This window comes from Nicotiana tomentosiformis, chromosome 6, assembly GCF_000390325.3.
Source record: "Nicotiana tomentosiformis chromosome 6, ASM39032v3, whole genome shotgun sequence".
Classification (NCBI taxonomy): domain Eukaryota; kingdom Viridiplantae; phylum Streptophyta; class Magnoliopsida; order Solanales; family Solanaceae; genus Nicotiana; species Nicotiana tomentosiformis.
Genome location: NC_090817.1, coordinates 13536986 through 13550754, shown reverse-complemented (window position 1 = coordinate 13550754; position 13769 = coordinate 13536986). Strand labels below are relative to the sequence as shown.

The 13769-nt window shown below is 36.6% G+C and overlaps 1 pseudogene; it reads right to left on the bottom strand.

Moving 5' to 3' along the window:
* Positions 1–2200: 2200 nt before the first annotated feature.
* LOC104104936 (uncharacterized) lies at positions 2201–3745 on the bottom strand (annotated as a pseudogene).
* Between the last annotated feature and the right edge of the window lie 10024 nt (positions 3746–13769).

Below are 13769 nucleotides of genomic sequence, written 5' to 3'. Positions count from 1 at the left end.
TACATAGGAAACTATGTCCTTCTTCATTTGCCTCCACCAATAATGCTACCTCAAGTCCTGATACATCTTGGCGGCGCCCGGATGAATAGAATACTGGGAACTGTGGGACTCCTCAAGGATCAACTCACGAAGTCCATCCATATTAGGCACACAAATACGACCCTGCATCCTCAAAACTCCGTCATCTCCAACAGTAACCTGCTTGGCACCACTGTGCCGCACTGTGTCTCCAAGGACAGGTAAATGAGGATCGTCATCCTGCCGATCTTTGATACGCTCAAATAAAGAAGACCGAGCATTTGTACAAGCTAGAACACGGCTGGGCTCAGAAACATTGGACCTCACAAACTGGTTGGCCAAGGCCTGAACATCCAATGCAAGCGGTCTCTCACCAACTGGAATATATGCAAGGCTACCCATACTGACTGAGTTTCTACTCAAAGCATCAGCCACCACATTGGCCTTTTCGGGATGATACAATATGGTGATATCATAGTTTTTCAATAGCTCAAGCCACCTCCTCTGCCTAAAATTGAGTTCTTTCTGTTTGAACAAATACTGCAAGCTCCGATGATCAGTGAATACCTCACATTGCACGCCGTAAAGATAGTGCCTCCAAATCTTCTATGCGTTAATGATGGCTGCCAGCTCTAGATCATGAACATGGTAATTCTTCTCGTGAACCTTCAGTTGCCATGAAGCATATGCAATAACCTTGCCACCCTGCATCAATACCGCACCTAGACCAATACGAGATGCATCACAATATACTATATAAGATCTTGAACCTATGGGTAACACCAATATCGATGCCATAGTCAAAGCAGTCTTGAGCTTCTGAAAGCTCGCTTCACACTCATCTAACCACCTGAATGGGGCACCCTTCTGGGTCAATCTGGTCACGGGGCTGCTATGGATGAAAACCCTTCCACAAATCGACGGTAATAGCCCGCCAAACCCAGGAAACTACGGATCTCTGTAGCTGATGTGGGTCTGGCCCAATTTCGGACTGCCTCAATCTTCTTAGGATCCACCTGAATACCCTCTTCTAATATAACCTGACCCAAGAAAGCAACTGAACTCAACCAAAACTCGCATTTTGAGAACTTAGCATATAACTGGATGTCTTTCAGAGTCTGAAGAACGATCCAAAAGTGCTGCTCATGCTCATCTCGACTGTGGGAGTAGATCAAGATATCATAAATAAACGCAAACATAAAGGAATCCAGGTAGGGTTTGAACACCCGGTTCATCAAATCCATGAATGCTGCCAGGGCATTTGTCAGCCCAAATGACATCACTAGAAACTCATAATGCCCATACCGAGTCCGAAAAGTTGTCTTAGGAACATCGGATGCCCTAATCCTCAACTGATGGTGGCCAGATCTCAAATCAATCTTTGAAAATACCTTGGCACCCTGAAGCTGATCAAATAAATCATCAATCCTCGGCAATGGATACTTGTTCTTGATGGTAACTTTGTTCAACTGTCGATAGTCTATACACATCCTCATCGATCCATCTTTCTTCTTCACAAACAACACAGGTGCACCCCAGGGCGAGACACTATGTCTAATGAAGCCCTTATCAAGCAAATCTTGCAACTGCTCTTTCAATTCTTTCAACTCTGGTGGGGTCATGCGGTATGTCGGAATGGAAACGGGTTGAGTGGCTGGAGCCAAATCAATGCAGAAATCAATATCCTTGTCGGGTGGCATCCCCGGCAGGTCTGCAGAAAATACCTCTGGAAACTCACGAACAACCGGCACTGAATCCATGGAAGGAACCTCTGCACTACAATCGCGGACATAAGCCAAATAAGCTAGACACCCATTCTTGACCATATGCCGAGCCTTTACATAAGAGATAACCTTGCTAGCAGAATGGCCAAGATTCCCTCACCACTCTAATCAAGGCAACCCCTGCAAGGAAGAATGACCAAAGGCTCACAGGTGCAGACACACCAGATTTGGTGCACCAGCAGCCTTGTTGAGGTTTGAACTCAACTTGCGCATCGCCCGAATGTCACCCGAGCCCTTGGGGCTCCAAACCAAACATGCACGCAAGTCTAAAAATATCATACATACCTGCTCACGTGATCAAATCACCAAAATAATACCTAAAACTCTAAATTTAGCACCAAATCAAATGAAATTCTCAAGAATACTTTAAAATTTCTATTTTCTCAACTGTGTCTGATCCTAACAGAGACTGTTACTCCATAACAGCAACTCCATCAGCAGCTTTGATGTTTTCTATTATTTTATTCGCCTCCTCTGTTGTCACTCCTTGCTTAAGTATAGCAGGCACTTTCTCTATAAGATCCTTGGCTTCCTTCAATCCTAGACTCGTGAATGCACGTACCTCTTTTATCACCTTGATTTTTGCAGCTGCATCGAATTTCTCCAGCTTGACATTAAATATTGTTTTCTCTACCTTCTTCTCCTCGACTTTTGCAGGTTCGCCACCTGCTCCTCCCATTTCACTCAAATCCATGCCTTCTACGAAAATTTGTTTCAGCTTCGGGTGTCTTAGCTTCTCCTGGAGTAACGGACTAATACGCCTACGCTCTTCAGAGGATAGAGTAGCAATTAGTTCAGCGAGCTGAATGATCTTGTCTGAAGGTGGAGGTCAAGGTCCATATGGATCAAAAACAGCAGGGTATTTGCATCTTTTGGGCTTGGCATTGGGATCTCTAGGATTAAAATCAGGTTGAAATGAACGAGATTATAGAGGCCCTGTGATTGCATGAAGATCTTTACATACACTTAAAGATCTAAAACGTGCGAGGAGCTTCATTCCTGGCATATCCCTGCAGAATGAATTAGAAGATGACGCTAACTTGAATGCAACTGTTCATTTATTTGTTGTGTTGATACGGGCTTTCTTTATGTTAAAGTATAAAGGGGTAGTTTACTCATTTCCTAGTTGACTGCTAGTTATTAAGTTAGTTAGGATTATTAGTTAATTAACCGATTAGCTAAGATTAGTGAGTTAGTTAGCTACACTATTTAAACTAACTTCCTAGTCTTGTATAAGATAGAATCTTCATTCTTTTCAATATAGAAAGCTCCGTCTCTTCTTCTCTCTATACATAAACTCTATTCTTCATCTTCTTTATATCAATTGAATCCTCTTATTCGTTGAATTACATCATGGTATCAGAGCCGTACAAGCTCAAAGACTAAAGCTTGTAAATCGATCAAAGTTTTCACTGAAATTCTAGAGACAAATATGATTAGTGAAATTCAAGAATTCATGGCTTCGATTGATGAACAATTGAGATCAAATTCTGTAAATCTGGGCACAGGACATCACAATACTCAAAATTCTGAAAACCCAAGTGTAGGATTGGATTGCAATCATCCGTTGTTCTTGTCACCAGCCGATGGAAGTAGAATTCAAATAATTTCATTTCAATTGACAGGGATTGAAAACTATTCAATCTGGAATAGGTCTATGAGGATTGCATTGTTAGGAAGAAATAAATTAGGCATGGTTGATGGTACATGCAAGAAGAAAAACTATCCTATAACAATGAAAAATCATTGGGAGAGAGTCAATGCAATTATTTTGTCTTGGATAATAAATTCTGCGGCTAAGGGGTTGCTAGGAGGAATTATGTATGCCTCTAATACCCAAGCTATTTGGGAAGATCTATTGGAAAGGTTTAATAAGGTTTTTGGGTCAAGAACCTTCAACTTACATAAAGAAATCACAACTCTAACTCAAGGGACTACCTCATCTCTGTATATTTTTCAAGACTCAAAGATTTGTGGGAAGAGTTTGAGGCATTAGTGCCAGCTCCTGGGTATGATTGTGAAAAATCAAGAGATTTTGCGTTATATCTATAAAAAAATAAAATTGTATCAGTTCTTAATGGGGTTAAATAATTCATACTCACAGGCTGGGAGTCAGATTTTAATGCGAAGTCCCTTACCTACAGTGAATCAAGCATATGTAATGATAGTTAGTGATGAAAGTCAGAAATCAGTTGCAGCTGTGTCTGGTTTGTTAGGGGCTAATCCTACTGCAGTTTCTAGTAGTTATGATATGGCTATGTACTCAAGAAATGGTAATAGTCAGCCTCAAAGGTTCAAGAAGAATTACAATATTCAATGTGAGTTTTGTAAGCTTAAGGGGCATAACAAAGAAAACTACTACAAGATTGTGGGTTATCCTGCAAATTTCAAGTTCAAAAAGAAAGGTCCTGGGGTTCACTATCCTAACCATAGTGCAAATGCAGTCAATGTACTCACTGATACCTCTCAGACTAATCGGAGTAATATAGTGACACCTATGGCATTCAAATATGGAATGAACACAGATGTGGTAGAGCAGAATGCAAGTAACAGTCTCAATCAAAATTCAAGTGCATATGGGCTGTCACTAGAGAATGCTGCAAATCAATTAGGAAACTATACATTCACCAAGGACCAATATGACTAAATTGTACAGATATTAAACAATATTTCAATGCCTACATCAGACAATTATGAAGCAAACTTAACAGGTACTCCTAAAGCACTATTAGTTTCTGATGAACCTTATGAATGGATTATAGACACTGGAGCTACAAATCATATGGTTTCTGATATTGACATGCTAAATAAATCCTCAATAACTGAAATTGAAAAACCAAAGAAAGTTTTCTTACCAAATGGTGATATAACACAAGTCACTCACATAGGTGCAAGTTCTTTATCAGATAAGAATACAATTACCAATGTATTTCATGTGCCACAATTTAAATTTAATCTACTATCTGTGTCTAAGTCTACTAAGGAGCTAAAATATTCAGTAACTGTTTTCCCTGATTTTTGCTTCTTCCAAGATCTCTTCACTAGGAAGGTGAGGGAGATTGGTAAGGAAGAAGATGAACTCTACATCTTACTAAGACAAATAATGGAGAAGAATAAAAGGATTGCATTAGCAGCCTCAAAAGTTGAGTCAAATCTAGACAAGCAACTAGATGTGGATCTTTGGCATAAAAGACTTGGTCACATGTCTACTATAGTTTTACAGAAAATTTTACCTATTAGTCTACAATTCATTAGTGAAAAGGTTAGCAAATGCAATGTATGTCCTTGTGCTAAACAAACTAGGTTGCCTTTTCATTCTAGTAGCATTAAAAGTACTTACTGCTTTAACATGATACATACAGATTTGTGGGGACCTTACAAAGTGACTACATTTGATGGCAATAGATATTTTCTTACAATAGTTGATGATTACTCTAAAATGACTTGGATATTTCTACTTAAGCAAAAATCTGATGTGTTTCTCTCATTACAGCATTTCTTCAATTATGTTAAAAATCAATTTGATAAAACAATAAAAATTATAAGAACTGATAATGGCACAAAATTTATGAATTCAATGTGTGATAATCTGTTTAAGAACTTAGGGATTATTCATCACAGAACTTATGTTTATGTCCCTCAGCAGAATGGGGTAGCTGAGAGGAAACATAGACATATACTAGAAGTCATTAGAGCTCTTAGATTTCAAGCTCAAATTTCAATCAAATACCGGGGTCATTGTGTGTTAGCACCAGTCTATTTGATAAATAGGATGCCTAGTTCAGTCACAGGAAATATGACTCCTTATGAAAGACTATACCAGAAAAAACCTTCCCTAGAACATCTTAGGGTGTTAGGATCTTTATGTTTTGCAAAGATTGTACAAGAACATGATAAACTTATTCCAAGAGCCAATAAAGCTATACATATGGGATATTCAGAGGTCTAAAAAGGTTATATTCTATTTGATATTATTAATCAATCTTTCTTTGTTAGCAGAGATGAAACATTTAGGGAAGACATATTCCCTTTCAGTTATAGAAACAAAACTGCAGCACAGCCACTGTTTGTAGATCCTACTCTTCATACAGGGATAACACTGGATGTTATACCTGAGAGTAGTCTTACAAACACTACATCAGAACAACATAATCAAGACTATGAAGTATCTGCATCACAAGAATTATCAGGAACAGATACAAATATACCTTCTTCACCAATCAAAGATGTTCATTTATCCTCTCAAAAGTCAGAACAAATTGTGGTAGATCAACAAATACCTGAGAAGATTCAACCTCAACAAATGATTGTCAGAAAATCAACAAGAGACAAAAATCCACCAATATGGATGAGAGATTTTGTATCACTGAATATTCATAGAGATGAACCTTATGCAATAAACAAATATCTAGGATATGATCAACTATCATCCAAGTATCAAGCCTATATGAGTGCTTTCTCTTCTATTATTAGGCCTACAAGCTATTCAGAAGCAGTAAAAGACCATAGATGGGTGGAAGCAATGAATGAAGAAATAAAGGCACTTGAGAACAATAATACTTGGGATATTATTACACTGCAGAAGGTAAGAAACCTATAAGGTGTAAATGGATCTACAAGATCAAATGCAAAGCTACAGGTAAAATTGAAAGGTTTAAAGCTAGACTAGTAGAAAAGGGGTATAGTCTAAAAGAAGAGATTGATTACCAAGAAAAACATTTTCACCTGTGGTGGAAATGGTGACTGTTAGGACTATTTTGGCTCTAGCAGCAGCAAACCAGTGGCATATACACCAACTAGATGTGTATAAATGCCTTTCTCCAAGGAGATCTTCATGATGAAATTTACATGGATCTACCTCAAGGATTTTCAAGTCAGGGGGAGAATAAAGTAGTATGCAGACTAATCAAATCCTTATATGGGTTTAAATAAGCACCAAGGCAATGGAATGGAAAGTTTTCTGAATCTTTGTAAAAATTTCAGTTCAAACAAAGTCAATTTGATTATTCTCTATTTATCAAAAGGACAAGTGAGGGAAGTGTAATGATATTCGTCTATGTTGATGATATGTTAATTACAGGAGATAGTTTGAAGCTAATTGAAGAAACTAAACAGTCCCTGCAGAAAGCCTTCAAGATGAAAGATCTGGGAGAATTAAAGTATTTTTTAGGTATTGAATTTGCAAGGTCTAAATATGGGATCATTATGCATCAAAGAAAATATGCACTAGAACTTATATCTGAAGCTGGATTATCAACAGCTAAGCCTGCAGTAACCCCTATAGACACCAACATGAAGCTCATATAAAAATTGTATGATGAACAAGTTGGAAAGGGTATCAAATCAGAAGAAGATCCTCTCACTGATCAGCAAGTTTATCAAAGACTCATTGGAAAACTGTTATATCTAACAGTAACAAGACCTGACATATCTTTTGGTGTTCAAACACTAAGCCAATTCCTTCAACAACCTAAGAAGTCTCATATGGATGCAGCATTGAGGATTGTAAGATATATAAAAAATCAGTCAAATCAAGGAATACTTTTGTCTAGCAAATCTAGCAACATTATTACTGCATATTGTGATGCAGATTGGGCTTCTTGCCCTCTTACCAGAAGGTCTGTAACATGCTTTCTAATTAAGATTGGTGATTCTCTAGTTTCAAGGAAATCTAAGAAACAAACTACAGTATCTAAGAGCTCAGCAGAAGCTGAATACAGAAGCCTAGCAACTAGTGTAGCAAAGTTGATTTGGCTCATTGGATTACTGAAAGAAGTGGATGCAGACATCAAACTGCCAGTTGAGATATACTGTGACAGTAAAGCAGCTATTCAAATAGCTGCAAACTCTGTTTATCATGAAAGGACCAAACACATAGAAATAGATTGCCACTTTATAAGAGAAAGAATTCAACAAGGTTTGATAACTACCAAGTACATTGCAACAAAAGAGCAGCCTATTGATCTTCTTACAAAAGGACTTAGTAAAGTTCAACATGAATATCTAAACTGCAAACTAGGTGTCTTAAACATCTTCACACCACCTAACTTAAGGGGGAGTGTTAAAGTATAAAGGGGTAGTTTAGTCATTTCCTAGTTGACTGTTAGTTATTAAGTTAGTTAGGATTATTAGTTAATTAACTGATTAGCTAAGATTAGTGAGTTAGTTAGCTAGACTATTTAAACTAACTTCTTAGCCTTGTGTAAGATAGAATTTTCATTCTTTTCAATATAGAAAGCTCCGTCTCTTCTTCTCTCTATACACAGACTTTGTTCTTCATATTCTTTCATATCAATTGAATCCTCTTCTTCGTTGAATTACATCACTTTATTTGATTGCTCTTAAGCTCTTACCCTGAAAAGGAAAATAGACATCCAGTTAGTCCTCATGGAATGGAAACAGGATAGATCATATGTTCTTTAAAACATGCAACACGCATATGGTCACAAGCCGTGAGTACTCCATATGTATGTGCACAAGGTGGTGAAAATTCTTTACTGAATAATTTAGTTGGTGCAGTCACCACCAAAACTTTCTTGACATTTGATAAGCTGTTCTGCAGCAAGAACTTGATTTCAGATTAAACTAAATTATAAATACACGTATAATGTGATACAAGGTCAAACAATCAGTATTATACAGATCGACACTTATTATTTACTCGGAAAGGAGTAAAGAACCTTATGTAAAGATGGACCGTTACAACTGCAAACACTAAGTTTGTGAAATTTACAATCCTCAAGAGTCAATCTCCCTGAACATCCACATACACCCAAACGGCATCTCCGAATTACTCTGAACAAAATTATGCCATCAAAAGTTTTAATATCACATTGTACTCTTTAACAAGTAATTTGATCACTAATTTATTAGTTAAACATGAGAAATATCTCCTTTTCCTCTCTTTGCATTATCTAAATCGTTCTACCAACATTGTCACTGTATTTACATATCTAAGAACATTCATAAGCTTCGGCCAAGTTTCAATATGTGTCCCAAGCCAATTCATCTTCCACATCACACCGAAGTTTAAACTTCTGGATACTGGATTCAACAAAAAAACAACTTGGTGGAGGATTATATATTGGTAATATACTTTTTTTTCAATGAAGTAAACTATGGTAATTTCCTTTAACTAAAAGAAACAAAAAAAAGCTCGTACAAAAAGTGTATACAAAACAAAACCAAAATATAGATTCAGTATACATAGCAGCATTATTGAGTGTTTAGAAAACACATACAAAGGTTTCTGACAGTAATTTATTAATCCTGAGGTGAATCCACAATTTAAATACGCACCACTTAACTAATAAAAAAAATTCTTTTAATTCTATATATATATATATACTCCTAGTTCGAGGCAGTGTCACCACTTATATGTTAGATCTGCTTCAATGCTATATATAAACATACACACACGAAATATATATATATATATATATATATATAGAGAGAGAGAGAGAGAGAGAGTTCGAGGTAGTCCCACTGCTTATGTGTTAGATCCGCCTCCATTTATCATTATAAAATCATTTTTTTGAAACTGATAATTTGCACGCACCTCGACTAATTTATACGGGATACCTACGATATCCCACCAACAATATGTACTAGGTAATTCTATCCACCAAGGTTTGGATAAATGAAAAGAAATCATCTAGTGTTTTTTAATTGAACCCGAGAATTGTAACCCACTTGCTTGACCACTAGACCACACTTTTAAGTGCAACACTCAATATAGTTATATCATATCGTATATCTTATTATAATGTAAAATACATGCAGTTATAATGTATAAATAAATATCTGACCTTTTTCAGCAAACATCGATGCAACAACATTTGATATAATTACCAAAAAGGGCCTTCTTCATTTCTCAATATTTCATCGTTTACAAAGTGCATTTTCTAGCTTACAGAAGGTTTGGTTTATATAAGATAGCCATTGGGGATTATTTGACCGCCTATAGTCGCACCAAGCTAGCAAAGTCTCCTAATATAACAGTGAAAATCTAGCCGCAAGGAAAAAATTCAAAACCCTGACTCATACCATGCAGGAGTAATGAAGTTGCCCTAAGCTGAAACGACGTACCTCTTTTCATCATTAATAATCATCTAGTCTCAGCCGTTTGAGCTTTTACTGAAGTCGCCCATGCTTAGGGCGACATTGCCAGAGTTTTATGATTATGGTGTCCAAATCAGTATGCGCTCATATCGACTATTCCACCGAATACCCGCTATCTCCATCAAAACAGGTACTAGGTAACTGTACTACCAAGGCTTAGGAAAATATCACCTCTGTGTTAGAAAATTCATTTTTTTTCCATCCAATATATTGAAATGGGGCAAAATTGACCCAATTTTTGGGTAAAAACTCTCGTAACAAACAGGTAAGGAACTAACAGTTTGCATTAATTCAATAAAGCAAGTCGTAGCACACTAGACATTTCAATCTCCGACTAAATAAATTACAATAATATAACGTTCCAGCTTTACAATATTATAATGATAGAAACTTCTAGAACAATATAATGCTTCAAAATTCGTAAAGAGATGAACAATGAACTAACAAGAAAAAAAAAAGAAGCGAAACGCACCTGAAAGTCGTCGGTGGCGGTGGCGGCGGCGGCGAAAAGAAAATTAAGATGTACTCCCTCTGTTCCAGTTTATGTGAACTTATTTCCTTTTTGGTCCGTTCCAAAAAGAATGACCCCTTTCTAAATTTGAAAATAATTTTGCTTAAACTTACAATTCTACCCTTAATGAGAAGCTTTTATAACCACACAAATACTCTGGTCCCCTTTTTGATTTGTTTAGGGCCATAAATTCTTAAAGTCTTCATATTTCTTTAAACTCCGTGCTCAGTCAAACATGTTCACATAAATTGGAACGGGGGAGTATTTACAACGGGAATGATGAGGGCTTGATTACTTAGACGGGAATTGGCGAATGACTACATTAAGTACGTATAACTATAAAATAACCCCCTAACTTTATAAGAAAGTAGCACGTAGCTACTTGAATTTGTTTTTACGATTATTTAAGTAGTTGAATTTTTCCTTTGCCTCATTCTTACCATTTCTGCTCTGATCCATGTAAACAAATTTTACCAAGAAAATAAAAACAAATGATCAAAGAGAAAGAAACGAGAGGGGGGAACAAGGAAAAAGTAAAATAAAAAGAAGAGAAAATGAAAAAAATATTTTCACGTTTCAGTATATGATACCACGATTTTTAACAAATGAAAACTTTGAAGCTTGTAGCGTTAACGGTTAAACATATCATAAAATTTATGCTCTTATAATTCTTTTAAAATTTATGATTTTAGACATGACATAATATTTGTAATACGGTAAAAGCGTTTCATTAAAATAAAATAAAAACTTTGAAAGTTAAATTAGTCTCAAATATAAAAATATATCATTGACATTTTACAATGAAAAAAAGTTTCAGAAAACTTTGAAACAAATACAAGTTTTCTAGGCATTTTTTCTGGATTTTCAAGTCGTGGAGTGAAACAAACATTAATGTGTATTTTTATGAAGGTATTTTTATGAAGCCCCACCAAGCCAATAAGTTCGTCGTTAGTTTTGGGGTATTTGACACAAAATAACGGTAAAAACTTTTAGGTTCCAATGGGTTAATGAAAGTAATTTTAAAATAACTTCAATAGGTTAGGGGTAATTTTAATAATTTACCTTTGTTTATATAGGACGAATCTATCTTGGACCTTAAAATAGTGTTACGATTTGATCGAAATTTTAATTTTCCAAACTCTGAAAGGAGAATATGTCATCCCAATCAATTTAATTGGTATGCCCTCGACTTACGCATGCCTCTTAGAAAGAGTAACATAAGCTAGTTGATTTATCATCAATTTCATAATAAGTCACATAAAGAGAAATTTTTATTTGTACCTCGTAAAAACAATGTTCAAATCCATTCACCGATTTCTTTAAAAATGACTAATTTAAGATATATTGCATTACCAACTTCTTATAGATGTTAAAAGAGGCCACCATATCTCTAATCATAGAAGAAGATAATAAAATGCTTACGAGTTACGACCCTCTTAACATGGAAGAAGTTCAAAAAGACTAATGTTCTTTGAATACTTCGAAGAAAATCACAATTGACTTAGTTAGGTCTTGCCAGATAATTGCTTTTTTTCACAACAAACTGCTCTCCTCCGAGGATTTGAGAGCTTTCCTTCTCGCTAATTAAATGCTATAAATTACTTTTTGATAGGTCAAAAACAAATTTAGAGAAGAAATTTAGCTTTTCTCAAGCAAATGAAACAGAATGATACTCCTAACCTTTTCCTACAAATTATCTTCTTCCAAAATATTATATTCCCATAACTTAAATATCTTAGTAAAGTAAGGACCCGTTCCTTTTGCAGAATAATGTCACGTCCTTAGTTTTCAACTAAGCGCACGTGCGATACTTGACAACTTGCTCACGATCTTGTTATGCTAAGTCAGCCTTGCTACGCTAAAGATTGCTAAGGGAATGTTAGAACACTGGAGAATTGCCAAAGGAAGCTTTTGTATTAGAGTTTGGTGAGTTACAAATGATGCTCCCTATTTATGGGATAGTGCGTAAATAATAATTGTTCCATAAATCCTTTCATATTTACAAATAAGTACACCCTCTAGAATTTTCTACATGATTAGAACATTCCAAGGCTTTCCTAAAGAGTCTTCCTACCAAGTCCATAAATATCTAGAGTTTTCCCAAGGAAATTCTCCATAGTTCTAGAATATTCCACCATGAGCTAGTCCCTAACTTATGCAACCCTTCCATTTAGCAAAAATATATATGCCAAGTGGCACCTACGTTGCATGATGATGTGGCGGGCCATGACACTCTCCCCCACCCAATTTTGTGTCGCCCTCGGCACAAAGCCTCGACACGTACGTGCGCACCTCGCCTTGGCTTCGCCGAAGATCTTTGTCCATTAGCCATGTGCTCTATGGAGCAGTTCGCCTTCCCATGTCACAAGGTACTGGTCACCTTTCTTCTTTACCCATTTGTACTTTGGACGACTAGCAATGATGACCTCGATCCTTCGCCCATCGGATGACTCTCCTTGCCCTTGGCCTGAATCTCCCCATGACTCAATCAAGTCTAGCAGCTTCTGAAACATCGGGTCCATGCTTCCACTCCCTATTCGACTGCCCTCCGTGGTCACAACCTTGCTAGAAAACTTAACCCCTCTTCTTGGTGCATCGTCCAAGTCTGATAGGCATGCCATCACTTTGTAACACGCCATCATCTTCAACTATATCCTTCCAACTTTTGTTACTGCCACCATGCTCCATTTGCATGGAGCCAAGATAGACTTTGGAATCCCCTACTTTCGGCTTAGATTCTAAGTGCATCCCCCCAATACAGGCGGTCCCTCCTTGTGATGACCCATCCTTATATTTTAGAACCTAATTCTGTATTTTGAGGTCTCAAAAATCTCATTTTAGCCTTTCTCGTTTTGCGTACGCAGTCCGGGTGTTCTTCCGGAAGGCTATATGTTAAAAACTGATAAAAATAAGAATTTTTGCCTTAAAAATTTATTTAAGTTGATTTCGGTCAATGTTTTGAGCAAACAGACTCGGATCCATATTTTGAAGGTCACGATGGGTCCGTATCATAATGTGGGACCTGGGCATATGCCCGAAATTGAATTCGGAGGTCCCTAGCCCGAGTTATTGGTTATTGTTGAAAATTTAAAGTTTGAAAGATTTATGATATTTAAGAATCGACTGATGTTTGGATTTATTGATACCGGGTCCGTATTTTAGTTTCGATATCCGGTACAGGTCCACTATAGTATTTATGACTTGTCTATCAAATTTGGTGAGAAACAGAGTTGATTTGATGTGATTCGGACGTTCGGTTGTGCAAATCTTTTGATTTGGTGTCCGATTTGTAGTCTTAGGCATTATTTTGGTGTTTTGATCGTATGATGTTTTAG